Source organism: Phascolarctos cinereus, unplaced genomic scaffold (genome assembly GCF_003287225.1).
Source record: "Phascolarctos cinereus isolate Bilbo 61053 unplaced genomic scaffold, phaCin_HiC Scaffold_1;HRSCAF=81, whole genome shotgun sequence".
NCBI lineage: Eukaryota > Metazoa > Chordata > Mammalia > Diprotodontia > Phascolarctidae > Phascolarctos > Phascolarctos cinereus.
Window position 1 is genome coordinate 128,172,946 of NW_027555514.1, and position 13,242 is coordinate 128,186,187.

At 35.4% G+C, this 13,242-nt stretch overlaps 1 long non-coding RNA gene across 1 annotated transcript; it reads right to left on the minus strand.

The window, feature by feature from the left end:
- Positions 1-1,188: 1,188 nt before the first annotated feature.
- Positions 1,189-3,518, minus strand: LOC110200651 (uncharacterized). The gene is made up of 3 exons (XR_002322279.2): positions 3,453-3,518; positions 3,149-3,234; positions 1,189-1,421 (listed from the first exon to the last, which is right to left on the minus strand). It is a non-coding gene; the product is annotated as an uncharacterized LOC110200651 (long non-coding RNA).
- Between the last annotated feature and the right edge of the window lie 9,724 nt (positions 3,519-13,242).

Here is a 13,242-nt window from a genome sequence, read left to right on the forward strand (position 1 = left end):
GTCTGTATTTGTTCTTACTGAAGATATTGTGATAATCACTGCTTCCCTTTCTAGGTAATGACAGCCATTCCTTTACTCATACATTCTAGAATTTTTCTATAGTTTTTTTTTCTTTCCCCAAGATCACAGAGATAGTTTAGCAGTCGTACCTGATAATTGCCTCAGTACCTTCAAACACAATTTATTTGGGCCTGGAGGCTTGACTTCATTCGAGTGCTTTTTTGCTATCTTCTAATTTATCTTATGTTTCAATTCTCTCTTAATTATTTTTGTTCCTACATTCTAGTCTAAATTTTATTCTTTCTAGAGAAAAAATAAAAACAGGATAAGGGTTGAATAGTTAGCTCTGCCTTCTCACCATTGTTTTTATTCAACAGAACCAGTGATAGTATTCCTTTATTCTAATCTCCTTTCCACAAAAGAGGGCCAGGTGGTTACCAGTAAAATCAAAGGCAGAGTTTATGGACTCTGACTAAACTGGAAAGCACAAGCAAGTTTCTGAGTGGAATTAAGTAGGCTGGCGTTGAATGTTTGGCTGACTCCCAAAGTTACAGAGAAGCAGTGGGGCTAAGATAGAGGTAAGGGCAAAGTATATTTGCTCGAAGTCCAAACCAGCCTGAATGGTAGAGACAGGGATAGAATATGATTGCACGGGCATGGGTCACAGTTCGAGTATCCATTTGGACATGAGGAAACAAACAGAAAATGGAGCTCAGAGTAGGAGAATGGGAGTAATGTCCCAGGACTGAGATTAATGAAGTAGGTTCACACAATAGCACAACTGGTTTTGTTTTGTTTTGTTTTTTGCCATTCTATTGTATTCAAATAAGGGTTAGAAAGTATATGCTGTTTCCTAGAGCAAGACAGAGTATTATGGATTCTAGTGTTTGTAACAGAACTCAGTGATGATCCTCGCAGTTCTAATGATAACCTTTAGCAATTACTTCATAAATTTAATTGAGAGACTGCATGTTTCAGTCAGACCTTGGGCAAGTCCTTAAAGTTCTATAAGACTTAGTTTCTTCATCTGTAACAGGAGTGAACAGGACTTGGTGACTGCAGAAGTCTCTTCTAATTCTAATTCTATGAGCCTTCCTTCAGTCCCAAATGTATTTACTTTAAATCTTTCTTGGTTTGTGTGAGGCTTGTTTGTAATACCAGGATCAATACAATAGTCAGTTCTGCCAGGTTTGAAAAATCTTTGTTCTGCAAAAAGGTTTAAGGGCCTTAGGTTTTTTCACTGTTAGCTGGTATCCAACTCTCATTAACTAAGTACTCAGTTTCTCTTGTTCTCTTTGAAATGAAGACACTGGCTCATTGCTTCACATGGTTGCCAAAAGCCAAAAAGTTAGGCAGCACATTTTCTGTACATCCGTGTTCATGTTAGTGGCAAGTGTCCCTTTGATGGTCCTTCGGTCCAACTAGAAAAGAGTAATTTTCCTTTTTCAAAGGTAGAACAGGGCTTTCCCCTTCCTGTTAGGTATTTAGCTTCTAAGCATTTATTGATTAATTAGTTTCATATACAGTAAAAGCTTAGTTATTTGTAGTCAGCCTTCTGCCATCTTCAAGTATCTGCAATTATTCTGAAAATAGAAAGAAGCTGAAAAAAATACTTTCAACAATGAAGGAATAGTTCCTGAGAAACCAACAGCATCAAAAAATAACTAGAGACTATTATTCCAAAACATGACACTCTGTGTTCTGATGTATCCTCTGTCTCTAATCTGTTTGTGTTGTGTTGTGTTGTGTTTTTTAAATAAGAAGACCTGGAGATAACACATTATGTAATAGGCTGGCTCACCAAGCAGGAAGAAGAAGACTCTGAGGTTCGAGATCCACGAAAAGCCAACCTTTTGACACAAAAACCAAGGACCATGGGAGAAGCAACAAAAAAAAAAGAAAGAAAGAAAGAAAGGAAAGAAAAGAAAAGAGAAGAAGAAAAGAAAGTCAAAGGAAAAAACTAGGAACGGAGTACAGAGTTTGGAAGTCATGGTGATGGCAATAACAGAAGTGCTGACAGACATTACATGTGGTGATGAAGGGTGATGAGCTGCAGACACTTTGACAGTGAGGAAGGGAGCCATAGATATAGACCAAGGACAGAACAGCTCTCTTGTGTGGTCCCTTACAGGATTAAAATCAGTCATGCTTTCCTTCTTAATTAATTTACATTAATATTGGACATGTGAGTTACAAGTATTTCTATTTCTCATAAATAGCATTTTGCATAGCCAGCCATCACTGATGAATACTTGTCACACCAATCATTTTTGAAAATCATTTTGCTGTTTGCATTTTCCACAACAGCTTGCCATTTATCATTTAAAAAAAATAATCTGCTCTCTGTTTTCTACTTCCCCTACAACTCACTGATCAGAGTCTCATATTTGATTTACTGTTTAACTTCTTTAAAAAAATCTCCAAACATTCCTTCTCTTCTCCAATTTAATTACTACTTCTTGTAATTGTATTTTTCTTTCTCATATTTTCTTTTTTATTAAGAATTTCATGAACACAAAAAAAGAGGTCACTATGTACAAAAAAGAACAGAAAAGGATTACAGATGAAAACAAATCTCTATTATGTATAGCTTGCTTATAAGAAAAGTATAAAACAAATTCTCCATGTTACTTTTCAAAGTTGTCTTAATGGTCTGTTTCCCTCTGAATTTCTTTCTGTTCATTAAAAAAAAATGCTTAAATGACTTCCTTCTCCTCCTCCTCTGAATACCATTGCTAGCTTTCTTGTCCTTCCCAAATCCTCCCCAACCCTAAGTAAGGAGATAATCAAGAAAGCTTTCTGTTTCAGTAATATTCTGCCTAGAAGAAGATGAGGGCAAGAAGGTGGGATTAGACACGATTAAAAAAAAGAGGGAGAAAGAAAAACATGATCTGTGTAACACATATGCATAGGCAAGCAAATGCTCATGTTCCCTGCAGAACTCCCTTTTCTTTTCATTCCTCAGACTGCCTCAAAGATCCTTCTTATCAGGTGCTGGTTTCCCCCTGTATAACTGGGTCTTTTATCTGTGGTGCACTTTACCCATGAATTCCTTGCCTCTCATTCTCTTGCCCCCAGCCAATGTCACTAACTCTATCTTCCCACTCTCTGGGTTTCTTCTCCATTTTCATCAATTCCTAGCATTTACCCTTTTCTGTTGCTGCTCCTTGCAGAATGTATTCATTCATTTATTATTCCTCATAGCTCCCAGGATATATTTCTGATTTTCTTTGCCTTAAAAAGCAAAACAAAACAAAAACCAGTAGTCATTCTATATTTCTCTTTCTTTTCTTTAAAAGAGAAAATATTTTGAACAAAATACTCCCTTCTCTTTAAGAGTGGTCACTATACATTATTTTTAATTCTCAGCACCTAGTATTGAATAGGTAGGAATGAGCCCCAAACTAGGGTACAGGTACAACAATAAATTGCTGTCATCCCCTAAATCTTACAGTAAAGGTGAATGGAAGGTCCTGTTGTTGATAGGAGAAAGTTTTCTATTCAGTAATATTCTTTCTAGGAGAGGAAGACAACAGTGTGGAATTAGATATGATTTAAGAGGCAAAGAAAGAAAATTACTTGGACCAAATTAAGCAGTCCCTTTGTTGTAATTCAGTCACGTCTGACTCTTTGTGTCCCCATTTGGGGTTTTCTTGGCAAAGATACTGGAGTGATTTGCCATTTCCTTCTCCAGCTCATTTTACAGATGAGGAAACTGAGGCAAACAGGGTTAAGTGATACAAAGCTAATAAGTGTCTGAGGTCAAATTTGAACTCAGGAAGTTTAGTCTTCCTGACCCCAGGCCTGGCACGCTATCCACTGTGCCATCTAGCTGCCAATCAGACTGTAAGAGAGGGCAAAGAATGGGAAAGGCTGGCATCTATTTTAATCCACTTACAATAGCAAAGCCATTACAAAGATAAGTAGATAGTTTATTGAAATCTCAGGGTTTCCCAGATCATAATCCAACTTATGATTTTAGTTTCCAAGACAGATAGAAAAGGATTACAGGAAGATCAATGCTATTGCCAAATTAGGTGCTTATCCCTGAGAACTGATTATTTTTGGGGCAGCTAGGTGGTGCAGTGGATAGAGCACCAGCCCTGAAGTCAGAAGGACCTGAGTTCAAATTTGACCTCAGACACATAACTCTCCCTAGCTGTGTGAATCTGGACAAGTCACTTAACTCCAATTGCCTCACCAAAAAACCCCAACTGATTATTTTTATAAAATTGTGGGGCTTTATTAAGAAGAAACCAACTGTAGAACTATTCAAAGAGTGTTTAGATGGCCCTTTAATAGGGCAAAGATAGCTAAAAAAGAGTATAATTTTGGTGGGTTGTTTTGAGTATTAAAGAATTTCCTGCTTTTCGGTCATGGGTCAAGAAATTGTTGTCTGGAATGAAGTCTTGGATCTAGAGCTGGACAGAAGCTCAGAGGCCATGTATGTCATCTTATTTTATACATAGGGAGCTGAGGCCTGGGGACAGGAAGTGAATTGCCAGAGGTCACCCAGGTAGTGAGCGGGACCTATGATTCTGAAGTCAATGTTCTTTCCACTGTCCTACGCTGCAGCTTTTGGGAAGACAGGTCTTCAGTACAGAATTTATTCTGAGTAGTCAAAATTAACTGGGGAATTAAATTCAAAGCACAGGAACTTATCATTTGCCTTTGCACCATGAAACCTTGTGGCAGGAATTAGTCACCTGCTTTTTCTTGTGGAAGTCACACTGTAGAGTTCTTTATTAATAATATAAGGTGAGACAGCCAGTAAAAAATAGATATTTTTCTGCATAGGTTTCCAATTTAGAAACTTCTCTTGAGTGCCTGGAAAAAGTAAATAGGACTATGAATAGACAAAATAAATAGGACAAGTGAGAAGTCCAAAAGAATTTTTGAAGTTGAAAATATTAAGGTCAAGTTATCTGCACTTATAAAGTAAAATGCATCTCTAAAAAATGTTTTGTAGTTTTATATAAATCCTACACCTTACTTGGTATGTTAACTCCTAGATTTTTAAATGTAATCTGTGTTTTCTTCCTATGTTTTGCTAATAATATACAGACATGATGACATTTTCTGGATTCGTTATTAGGACTACTATTCTGCTGAAATGACTTAAAATTGTAAATTCTCTAGCGTATTCTAAGTAAATCATTGTGTGAGAGACTGGGTTTAATATTTGCAAAGAGGGATTATCTTGTCTTGTTAGTTTATTCCTTTAATTTGCCTTTCTTGTAATTGTTATAGCCAACATTTGAGCACTACAATAAATAATAAGAGTGATAATGGGTACCCTTGCTTCAATCTTCTAGGTTCTAGTGTTTTGCCATTAAATTAATGCCAAATCTTGATTTTACATAAATGTTTTTGAAAACACAGGGATAATGTCCTTACATTCCTATGCTTGTTAGTGGTTTGTTTTTCTTAACACATAAAAGTCCTATATTTGTTGATAGCTTTTTAAAAAATCTACTGTAATACTTATGTATTTGCATATTGATATTGTTTATTTTCTAGTTTTTCTTATGTTAGACCATCCTGATACTCAAACTCATTATATCTTCGAATTTTTCTTGGCAACCAATAATTTCAAGATTGTTTCATCAAGTGGTCCTCTAGCTTTATTCCTTTGGTTTATAGAGATTTATATATCCCAGTTGAGTTGCTATTGGGTTTTTTTAAGTTTTACTTAGTTATTTGTTCTGCCATCCTTGCATTTTTGTCTTCTACCAGTGCCACTGTTCTCTTTTAACAATTCTTTGCTTTATTAGGATTTTCATAACTATTTTAAGCTGTCATTTCTCATTTTTATCTTTTAAAATTCATCTTTGAAAGATATTTTATCTATCATCCTATCCTAGGTTCCAGATTTTCATTTATATCACTTAATGAGTTTTTAACCCATTCTAGAGATTCTTATGATAAGTTTATTCTCTGTTCCAGAGGATCTAGATGTTGCAATATTTTCCTTTTCTTCTGAAGATTTCCGCTGTCTTTCCTTTATGTTAAAGTAAAAGTAAAAATGCATCTCTCTCTCTTTCTCTCTCTTCCTCTCTTCTCTTCCCCTCCCCACACATACACAGAGATATATAGATAAATGTATGTATACATATGTGTATATATACATTATATACAGATGTGTGCATATATATATAGAGAGAAAGAGAGATAGAGATCTTGAGAGAGATATGCATATTTTGCATTTTTTGTTCAGGTGCACCTCTGAAGGCATGGTTAAGGAGTTGCCAGTTAGAAAGGTTGCATATGCATGGGAAATAATTTCATGGAGGTTCCAGGTATAGAAAATTCCTGAAAATTGAAGTGATTTTGGTCAAAAAAAGGAGACATGCATTAATGATTCTTGGGGCAGGGTTCAAGGCTACTTTAATCTTTTCCAATAAACCCACTTTTCTTAATTGGTTGTAGGGGAGAAAAAAAGGGAAGGAATGGAAAAAAATTTCAAAAATAGCAGAATACTTTTTTTCAGGACTGAGGATAGGTGGGAGTGTGCCCCTGCTGATTTGGCTTCTCTTCTGTCAACCATGCATTTGCACTAGTTTAGAGACAAGGTTATACATAGGCTTAAAGGACCCTTTCATATCTCCCATAGTAAATTAGCTGCACCAGATGTTAAGCAGCTATCCTTCCATAGCATTCCCACTAGTTGGCAGTAGTGAGAGTGCCATCACCCATATATTAGGAGAGAGAAAACTAGACCCTGATACCATAGCATGAATATAACTGGCATGCATATATTGAAATTCACTTCCTTCCAGCTGTGTCATTAACTCATTTTCCATTTCTGAGAAGACATTCCTCTGTAACACAAATGATTGTCACAGCCAAGTGTAACAGCCTTCTAGAGACAAAACAATTTGAAGACAATTGGGAGTCAGACTGCCAATGAACTTCCCTTATGGATTCTGATACAAAGCAACAGTCCTAGCAATAGGCTCTCCTTAAAATGGAAGTGAGTACTATTGTCAATCACCCCCCCCCAAAACTCCCAGAGCCTTCAGTACCCAGTGAGAGCTAGGTGGAGTGTGTACCTCTACTGGTCTTTTTTCCCCTCTTATTTGTTCTTGACTGCTGAGGGGACAAAAAAAAATCCTTCCAATTTTTTGGCTTCCTCAAATCTAGGTCCTTCTCTTAGAATCTACGTGAAAGAAGAAGAAAACTCCCAAAATAGCATCAGAAAGGCTTAAGTGAACAGCCCTTGCTGCCTCATCATAAAAATGGAGCCAGAAAAAAAAAAATAAAAGTGGAACCAGGCTACTGAGGCGCCTTCCAGATTTTGAGTTAAGAGCACTGTTGCTTGTATGTTATGTTCATGAGTTGTAAGGGGTCCTCACTGGATAGAACTCCTACTCCAGAGGTTCAGGATTCTAATATTTTTTTGTGTGTCAGAGTCCCCTCTGTCAGTCTGGTAAAGCCTATACACCCCTTTTCAGGATAATGTTTTTAAATACATAAAAAGATACATAAAGGATTATAAAGGAAATCAGTTGTATTGAAACACAGTTATCAAAATATGTTAAAAACAAGGTCATGTACCTCAGATTAAGAACCCCTGCTATGGAGATTTGAATATACAAAATAATGTATGTCTTTGAAACTGTCTAAAATTGAACTGTAACTCCCACCCCCATGTACATGCTATGTATAACAATTTTTCAGGTGAGTCCCAGGACTGCCCCCTCTTTATACCTCCCAGATCAGGTATTATTAACCTGGGGCCCATGGACACCCAAAGGATAGATCTTAGATGGTCCATGAACTTGGATAGGAAAAAATACATCTTTATTTTCATTAACCTCAAACTGAAATTTAACTCTTTTAATTATGAATGTAGGTAACAAATATTAATATGAGAAGTGGTCAGTAGGCTTCACTAGACTGCTAAAGGTGTCTATGACACAAACATGGTTAAGAACTCCTGTTCTAAATCAATCATGATGCCACGAAACCCCAAGGCCTTAGGGCAGGAGTGTGTGTAGGAAGGTATAGATAACTTTATCACAACCAATTGTAAGGCTCGAAGTCCTCAAGGCATAGATTATGAAGTGGAGGGGAAAGTAATGGATGAGAAGGGGAAGGGAGAGCACTTGGTTGTAAAACCACTGACACCCAGCTAGTGTCTGTGGTGTATGTTCTGCACAGTAATACTTCATCCTTTTTATGCCCCTAGGGGACCTGGACAAGCCTAAATCAAGGTGCCATGATCAGCCACATCTCACTTAATCAGGACTGACCAGTTGTGGACTTTCTGGTTATTACAAAAAAAAAGTGAAGCCACTGTTGAGGAGAGTGCAGTTTTTTGTTTAAAAACCAAAACCAACTTTTAGTACTAATCAGTCATATCACTTTTATTTCCAGATATATCTTTCCCATCCCCATATAGCCATTTCTTGTAGCAAATAATAAAAAGGAGAGGAAAAATAAATTCAATGAAATTGACCAACCTATTGCCTTAATCATTCCTGGCAGTTTATGCAATGTTCTACATTCATGATTGTCCACCTCTGCAAAGAATAGAGGAAGGTACATGTTCTTTTTCTTCAAGGCCAAGATTGATCATTACAGTAGTGTTTTCATTGCCTTACAGACTCCGGACGTGGTAGGAAGTGATCACTTGGTGTTATTGAAAGGAGGCTTGCTCCCTTGAATATACTGCAACAGTAGTCTCTTGACTGCCCAGAACAGACTGTTAAAAAGTTCAACCTTTGTTCCAATTTGGGACTTAGCAAGAAATATTTATGAGAGACTCTTACATTTCTTACTCTATAGGTTCCAGATATTCAAAGGTACCAATCAGCCTTGCAAATAGCAAGCACCTACTTACCTAAAAGTGAAATGGCTGGGCTGGTAATTACAATGATTTGTATTGTATATTATATATTAGTATTCATTTCAAATACCTTCTATTATATTTATACTTACTGGATGTATTCCAGAGGTGGGAAAATGTATAGGATTAAATATTCTTGCTCTATAAATACAGAATGAGCCATTTTCTGTTTTCTTTTTAATTTTTAAATTAAGCTCAGAATAGCAGTCAAATAAACAGATCTTATTTTAACAAGGTGTTACTGATACTTGAATAAAGAAAAAGAGAATATTTCATGTTTATTGTTTCAACATTTGATATTTAATTATTAAGTGAGGTAAAGGGATTTCTTATAATCTAACTTACAGTTGCAAGTAAACTATAGTTTTACTTAAAGGTTTTCAGAAACCTACATGCTATTTTAGTTCCTTGTTTTACATATTTTCCTAGGAAAAAATGATTATAATGCACCAATGTGTTATATTAATTATCCCTGTCAGATATGGGGACTGCTTTTTAAAACATATTTATTTTGTTTATTTCAGGGCTTTTGGAATTTTTAACTGTACTCAGGACACCATAATTTTGCTTCATTCTAACTAAATGGCCCTAAAATAGACATGCCAGATTATAACTTTGATAACCTTCTCTTTCTCTGTGCATTTCAAAGGAACTAGGTTTGGAAAATCTAGAATCCAAATGGAAATTTGTTATATTCTAAGCTGTAAAATGGGGTGGTTATAAAAGTCCTGCATTTAGTTTCAGAAAACCATCAGTACTAGCACAGGTGAAATAATTGAATAACAGTTCATGAGGGGAAAAGATTTAGAAATTTGAATAAAGTGCAAACTCAATATGAACTGAGTCTTAATTAGCATGAGGACATTGAGTTTGTGTTTGAAGATGCCAAGGTCAGGGTGAGAGTGAGACAACCTTTCTCTGAGGTTTTCTTCCTCTCCAGAATAACACATTTTTACCCTGTGGCCATTGTACATCAGCTTTCCTTGTTACCATCCCTACAGTCTCATTGCCAAAGCCTCAACATGGGTGCAAGTATCTCTTCCAGAATCTGTCAACATGATGCTTATCCTTAGGCCCCAACCCTTGCTGGGGAAAGGACCTGTGATAGTCCCTTCCAGTCTATGCTTTACTAATTTCCCTAGATGAAAAAAATTCCTGATTATATATCATAATAGGAGTCTGCTAAACTCAAATCTCTATGCTTTTGGGGCAAGAACTCATTATACACAGACAAACAAAAACTGCTGGGAAAACTGGAAGGCAGTCTGGCAGAGACTAAATATACACCAAAATTCCACTCGTCTACCAAGATAAGGTCAAAATAGGTACATGCTTTAAATGTAAATGATGATACCATAAGCAAATTAGGGGAATGTGGGAAAATTACCTGTCAGATCTTTGGATAAGGGAAGAGTTTATAATCAAGGATTATACAAGATAAAATGGATAATTTTGATTACACAAAGTTTTAAAGTTTTTGCACAAACAAAACTAGTGAAGCCAAAATTATAAAGAAAGCATGAAACTGGGAAAAAAATTTACAGCAAGTTCCTCTGATAAAGACTTCATTTCTCAAGTATATAGGGAACTGAGACATTTATAAAAATAAGTCATTACCCAATCAATAAATGGTCAAAGGATATGAAGAGGCAGTTTTCAGAAGAAATCAAAGCTTTCCACAGTCATATTAAAAATTCTCTAAATCATGCTGATTAGAGAAATGCAGATTAAAACAGCTCTGGGGTACCACCTTACACCTATCAGATTGGCTAACGTGACAGGAAAGGAAAATGACAAATGCTTGAAGGGATGTGGGAAAATAGGGACACTAATGCACTGTTTGGAACTATGTCCAAAGGGCTATAAAACTGCATGTTCTTTGAGCCAGCACTACCAGTACTAGGTCTGTATCCCAAAGAGATCAAAGAAAAAAGAAAAAGATCTATGTGTACAAAATATTTTAGTAGTTTTTTTGTGGTAGCAGAAAAGTAGAAATTGAGGGGGTGTCCCACAATTAGAAAATGGCTGAACAAAGTATGTTATATGATTGTGATGGAGTTCTATTGTGGTATAAGAAATGATGGAGAAGATGGTTTCAGGAAAACCTGGAAAGACTTATATAAACTGAGGCAAGTGAAGTGAGTAAAACCAGGAGAACATTGTGTAGAGTTACAGCAATATGGTAACAATAATGAATTGTGAAAGACTTAGCTATTCTGATCAAAACAAAGATGTATGACAGTTCTAAAGGACTCGTCCTGAAAAATGTGATACACTTCCAGAGACTGAACATAAATTGAAGCATTGTTTTCAGTTTTTTAGTTTTTCTTGCTTTTTTTTGCAACATGGCTAATATGGAAATATGTTTTATATGACTTCATATATATAATGGATATCATATTGATTGCCTTCTCAATAGGTGGGGGAAAGGCTAGAAGGAGGTAGAAAATTTGAAGCTCAAGATAAAAAATTAATGTTAAAAATTAATTTTTAAAGAGAGATAATTTTAAAGAAACTTGTGAAGATTTGCATAAACTAATGTAAAGTAAAGCAAGCAGAACCAGGAGAACAATTCATTCTATTAATGTAAATATTATAAAAATACACAATTCTGAAAGACTTAAGAATTCTGATCAACTCAATAATCCGTCATGATTTCAGAGGACTAGTGATCAAGAATGCTGCCCATCTAATGACAAAGAGGTGATGGCCTAATACGCAGAATGAGATACATATTTTTTGACATGGCCAATGTTAGAATTTTCTTTGCTTGACTATAACTATTGGTTACAAGTTCTTTGTATTTATTTCCATAGTGAGCAAGGGGAAGTGGGTGAGAGGAAGGAAAATCAATGCTTGATAATTAACAGTTTTTAATTTAATTTTTAAAAGATTAGAGTTATCCAGAAGTGAAATAGTTGTTAATAATAGGTGTTATAAGTGGAATTTGGAGGATCTCTTGTTTACATTTTAAATTCAGGTGTCGGGTGAGGACTAGGTTAGTAGAACTGTAAGGATTCTCCCATTTCTAAGATTTTGATGATTAAGAACTTCATTTGGATATTATATAGTCTATATAACCATAGTGTATATATTATGAGGGTTGTTAACTCTCTGTATGTTTGTAGAGCTGCTATTCTTCTGGAATCCTCATGGCCCTTTGTAAGCAACAAGCTGGTACAATTCTATTGAACAAAAATGTATTGAGTGCCTACTCTGTGCATGGCACTATGCTAAACTCTAGCAAATACATGCTATCAGATGGCATTCAGCTTCTGGTGATCATACTCCAGGGGAAACGTATCAACAAGATTTCATGATAATTTGGAAACTTTCTCATAATTAGGGAGAGCCAGGACTAATGTAGGCACCATTGGTATACATTTATTCAATTCAACAAGCATTTATTAAGTACCTACTATATGCTAGACTCTGTGCTAGTTGTTGGGGATTACATAGACAAAAAGAAAATACTCAAAAATACTATATACTCAAACAGTATATTCTAATGGTGAAAAACAACACATTCTCAGATAAGTGAATACAAAATATTCCCTTTTTTTCAGTCATCTTTGCTACTCTGATAAGTGGTGGTGGGAACCTTTGAATTACTTTAATTTACATTTCCCTATTAATTATTTGAAATATTTTTAATATGGCTATAGAGAGTTGAGTTTCTTACATTGTTAACTGCCCCTTCATATCCTTAGATCATTTATTAATTGAGGAATGTATCTTATTCTTCTAAATTTGAATTAGTTATTTATATGTCTTGAAAATGAGACCTTTATCAGAGAAACTTGCTGCAAATATTTTCCCCCAGTTAATTATTTCCCTTGATCTTAGTTTCATTGGATTTGTTTGAGGAAGAAAACCTTTTTTAATGTTACATAATAAAAATTATTGATTTTTCTCTTCTTTGATCCATTCTATCCCTTCTTTGGTCATAATCTTTTCTTTTATCCATTGATAGGTCATTTCCCTCACCTTGTTACTCCATTTTGTTTATATTGATCTTTTATAATGGGTCACATATTCATTTGGCGCTATATTTGTATAAGGTGTTGATCTAAATCTGATTTCTTCCATAATGCTGTCTTATTTTCCCAGTAGTTTTTATCAAATTCGGAGTTTTTTCCCCAATAACTAGATCTTTGATTTTATCAAACCTTAAACTACTAGGTTCTTTTGATGCTATTTGTTCCACTGATCTATCTCTATATTTTTTTTTTTATGAGTACTGAGTTGTTTTGAGAATTACTGCTTTGTTATATAGTTTAAATTTGGTACTCCATTGAGGGGCTGTAGGAAAACAGACACACTGCTGCACTGTTGGTGAATCTGTGAATAGCTACAGCCTTCTAGAAAGCAATTCTAAATGACGCATAAAA